The sequence below is a fragment of the Capsicum annuum genome, unplaced genomic scaffold (genome assembly GCF_002878395.1).
Source record: "Capsicum annuum cultivar UCD-10X-F1 unplaced genomic scaffold, UCD10Xv1.1 ctg1184, whole genome shotgun sequence".
NCBI lineage: Eukaryota > Viridiplantae > Streptophyta > Magnoliopsida > Solanales > Solanaceae > Capsicum > Capsicum annuum.
Window position 1 is genome coordinate 1,351,113 of NW_025816951.1, and position 5,461 is coordinate 1,356,573.

At 35.0% G+C, this 5,461-nt stretch overlaps 1 non-coding gene across 1 annotated transcript; it reads right to left on the reverse strand.

The window, feature by feature from the left end:
* Positions 1 to 5,131: 5,131 nt before the first annotated feature.
* On the reverse strand, positions 5,132 to 5,238 carry LOC124890104. The gene has a single exon (XR_007048956.1). It is a non-coding gene; the product is annotated as a small nucleolar RNA R71 (small nucleolar RNA).
* Positions 5,239 to 5,461: the final 223 nt, after the last annotated feature.

The window sequence follows — 5,461 nt, forward strand, 5'->3', positions numbered from 1 at the left end:
ATTCTTTACTGCCTCAATATTCTAACGATCCACGATCACCCTTTTTTCAGAAACCACATGCCCCAAGAAGGCAACTGAAGACAACCAGAATTCACACTTCAAAAACTTAACAAATAACTGCTTCTCCCTTAGAATCTCCAAAGCTATGCGAAGATGGCTTGCATGCTCTTCTTCACTCTTAGATTACACAAGGATATCATTGATAAATATAATAAAAAATTAATTCAAGAACAAATTAAAGATAATGTTCATTAAACTCATTAAGTTTTTAGGTGCATTAGTCAACCTGAAAGACATCACCAAAAATTCATTATGGTCATACCAAGTTCTTAAAGTTATCTTCGATATGTCCTTGGGTCTAGTTTTCAACTGATGATAACCTGACCTCAAATAAATTTTGAATACACTGATGCACCCTATAACTGGTCAAATAAGTCATTTATGCATGGCAAGATATAATTATTTTGTATGGTAACCTTATTCAGCTATCTATAATCAATACATATCCTCATACTACCATTCTTTTTCTCAACATATAGGACATGAGCACCCTAAGGTAAAGCACTTGGACGGATAAAACTTTGTCAAGTAGCTCCTGAAGTTAAGTCTTGAGCTCCCTCAAATCCGAAGGAGCCATTCGATAAAGTGAAATTAAAATAGGGCGAGTGTGCTGCTCTATGTCAATCCAAAAATGAATATCACCATCTGGAGGCACCTGGTAGGTCTTAAGGAAACATATCTTGAAATTTGGAGACTACTAAAATTAAATAAATAAAAGTGTACCCCACATCTACATCACAAAAATGACCTAAAAATATTGAACATCCCTTCCCTACAAGCATCCTAGCCTAGACACATGATATAATCTTTACTGGTTTGGTCCTATACACTCCCTCCACTATAGTTCCTACATCACATGCATAGCTAGAAATTATTTTAGCATTATATTTTAAAATAGCATAATATGGAGATAACCAGGTCAAGCCCAGAATTATATGAAGTCTAACATATCTAGAATAACCAAGTGTATCCAAGCCTAAGAACCCACAGATACTACTAGACAAGAATGATAAACATAGGTCACTATCAAAAACTCACCCACTAGAGTAGAAACAAAAATAGGATAGTCATGTACATCACAAACTAGATTCAAACCCACCGTAAATTGGACAAATATATAGGAATAAGTAGACCCTAAATCAAATAAAACAGTAGCCATCAAGTCACAAACAAAAATAGTACCTATGATCACTACATTAGAAGCCTCGACATCAATCTTTCACAAAAATTCATAACAATGAGACCGATCATAAATATAGGCTAACTCCCTTACAAAATGCTCTCCTTCCACTATGTCACCACATTCTCAACCTCCTCAAATGCCTTCTTGATTTCCCAATCCACCTTGTGGATGTACCCTACCAGTACCTCCTCTCTCTCTACCTATTAGAACCATAGCTCAAGTCTATTATATCTAAGCATATTCTTGTCTCATAGGACATTTTCTCTTAAAGTGCCTTAACATACCACAATAGTAATATCCCCGCTAGATAGAGGGACAACTAGTGGAAGAGTAAAAATCCCATTGTCCCCCTAACAACCTGGGTCTATGAAGAACCCTCAACTAGAACCATAGTAGAAGCTAGCAACGCCGATTGAATAGGACTAGATAAATAGACCTACTGACTATAGCCTTTATACTAAGACCCTCTAAAATTTCCAATATTATGATATTTTTGGGCTAACATCTTAGCCTAACCCACTTGGGTACCTCTCCAACTTCTACACATAGTCAACAAATTTATTAAACCCTTTCCCTGCTAAATCATATTCATAGACAATACTAAAATATCTTAATCAAAACCCTTGATGGTAGTAAAAATCCTCTCCTCCTCAGAAATTAAGAGTTTTTCAGCGTTGCGAGATAAGGCATGGAACCTGGCCTCACAGACTGAAATTGACATGTCAACCTTCTACAATGCCAAAAACTCATCCTTCATACATTTGTGGATGGTCGTGGAAATAATTCTCTTATAATAAAGCATTGAGCTACTGCCAAGTCAATGGAGGAAAAATTGGTCAGTAAAAAAACATGGAACTGCTCCAATGTCAATGAAGGAAAAATTGGTGACCGACATTAAACATACACTCTCCACCATTGCTTCGCATTCATATCCAATAAAAAGGCATAAACTTAACTCTCTGTTTCTTCATAATACCTATATTCAGTAATCCATCATAGCAATCAATAATAAACTGTAATGCCCCGTATTTCTATCTAGCTTTGATTTGTTCCTAGAACATCAAATATCTTGATTCAAAGATGAATATATTTTATTATATGTGAAATTTTTAAAATTTTGACTTTTTATCATGTGGGAAATCAAATAACCTTTTCATCGATACCAAATTCACCCAAATCTAACACCCGAGCAAAGAGTTAAAGCCATTTTAGTTAGACAGTTTACTACCTGGTACTTTAGCTCATCGCAAAGTCAGCCAAAGTGGCATTTGTCAAAAACCAGTGAGCCTGCGTGATGTTGGCGCATCACGCCAAGGCTCAATTTTAGAATTGTTAATTTCCAGTGCACCAATGCAATTCCACCGCATCGTGGTGCTATTCCAGTTTGAAACCAAGGTGGCAACACAATTTTCACCGGGTCGCGCCACCAACCAGTTTCCCAATTGTCCAGTTTTCAGTGAGCTGGCGCAATTTCACTGTATCATGCCAGCATGAGAAATCAAGATTTTCAGGTTCCTTTATTTAATTTCAGGTACTAATTGATAATTTCCCAAAGCCCCTAATCAGCCTATATTTGGGATTTAAACCCTTAATAGCCAAAATTGCTTATTTATTTTCACTATTCCTCAAGAACAAAAGCATTCTCTCTCAAAAATAGAAAACCCTAGCCCCCAAGTTTCAAAAGCAATCTCAAGAATCCCTCTAAGAGTCTTCATGAACTTCAAGAATCTAGATTTTCAGGTATGTTAGATGTTGATTCTTGAGTTCCTTCCACCCAAGAAGTTCAAGAATCCTTTTCCACAATTATAAAGTTTATGTATTTATTAAATTTCATGATTTATGTGTATTGAGGTTCATGATTGTGTGTTTTTGAGTTTTAATTCATGATTTAGGCTACATGTTTTAAGAATTAATTCTAGCATGTGATGAATTATGTGATGTTCATGATAAAACTCCTTCATGTTGCATGTTGGTTGATGAAATCATGATACATAGGTGTAGTATTTGTTGTATAACCAAAGCATGCTCCCCATATGTTTGACAAAATGCTTGTGTGAAGGAATTAGGGTCATTATAGCATGTTGACAAGAATTCCCAAATTGTGTATAAGTTCATGCATTCCAAGTGTTTGTTGAAAAGCCTTAGTAAATTCATTGTGACATATTAGCATGAAATCCCCAATTATGTACATTTTAATGCATGTTAAGTGTTTGATGCAAGACCTTATTGGATGAATTATGAGATATTAGTATGTATTCCCTATGCAACCACATGTTAATATTTCCAAGTGCTTGAAGAGATGCAATTGTTATGTTGTTAAAGAGTGGTCATGTCTTGTATTATCTATGTTATCAATTCCTGGGGGTATTTATACCCGACAAATTAGTTGATTGTCTAGAGTCAGTGTTTGTTTTTAAGATAATCTTAGTCGTGCCATTATGGCTCATGTGGAGATTTATTTATCATATAAATCAGATTCAATAGACTCCTACAATAGATCATCATAATCATTATACCATACAATACCCAAATCTTATCAAAACTACAGAAGAATAAGCAAAGCATAGGCCGATTTAACTAGTTATCTCGTCTAACCTTTCCTAGGCCATTTTGACTCTTGTATTGATTCAATTGCACTATAAGTCACATAAATATGAGTCTTAGATAATATTTACACATATTTCACTATATATTAACACAAACACTATAATTTATCCTCAAAACTAAGCTTAAATATGGGTAGAAGTGGAAAATAAGTATATAAAAACACCTATCAGCAGACATACGGACCATCCTATAATTATGGGACCCACCTATGGCAATGGGTGGCTCTCTTGGTTGGGTGTATTATTTTAGGCTCCTGGACTTCATCATACGAGCCTTGGTATGACTCATGAGATCCACCTACAATTGTACCTTGGTTTATAAAATGGAAGTCCAAGATAAATAAACTTTAAAAGACAAGATCATGCCCAAAATTGTGGTTTCTAACCAAGATAGTGGTATAATTTTATGATTGGGATGTATATTTGTCAAATCATAGGTTTTTGGTGTCGTTTTGTACAGACGAGACCATTGTATAGTTCTGATTTCTGACCACAATTATGGTTTCTATTTGTAGGTTCTCATTACTAGATAGTGCTTCACTAAAATGTCCATAACTCTTAGCTCTAGAATAAAATTAATGTGAAGATAGACGGTTTGGAAAGAGGAATCAAAGAACTTTCATTTTATGGTTCTCGAGTGCAAAAACACTTCATAATCTAAGAGTTATTCTCATTTGAAGTTAAATATAGAAAGATTCATTGCAAGAAAGCAATCGGTAAGAAATATTTTAACATGGCTATGAGCTAGGAGTTACTTGTGGACCTAATACATATCTGAATCTCTTCTCATACTATTAAACATAAAGTTTGATTCTACATGTACTTGAAGCATTGTTCAACAAGATCAACAAGACAAGGTTGTTCCTAAAGTAATGGCTTAGAGACCAGTTCACGTATTGATAATCCCAATCATAACTAATGTTACATCAAGTGTATGCAAATTCGGTTGCTCCGGGGGAGAGGTTCCATATTGCCGAGATGGTTCATTCATGTCCAATAAACTTCAAACAAAAGGAGCAGTTATTGCACATTATCAGAATACTTATAGGCTTGTCACGTAAGGATCCACATCAGTATTTGTAGAACTTTTTGGAGATCAGTTAATTTTTTATTCATGTGAATTTATCTCCCTACTGATTATATGAGGCTCACTCTTTTACCGTTCTAACTTTTGGAGGAAGGAAAGAAATGGTTGAAGGTAGGACCTTCATATTCGATCACTACTTGGGACAACCATTCTAGGAAATTCCTTATCCAATTCTTCCCATCTAACAAAAATACAAAGTTAATAAGTGAAATATTGGGCTTCAAGTAGAAGCCTAAGGAGAATTTATATCAGGCCTGGGAGAGATTGAAGAGTCTCCTCACAAATTGCCCACATCACTAGTAGATGAATAATTTTTGGCCCATATTTTTACAACCATAATACAAAGATTTTGTTAAATTCAGTTGTAGGTGGTCATGTTCTAGAGAATACATATATTGTACACTATTTTAAATCATATTGCACATGTTAATCCTAAGTGACATGATGATGTATCTAAAGGTAGAGTAAAAAGGGATGCGGGTATGCTAGAAGTTGATAGCATCACCATATTAGCTGAAAAATTGG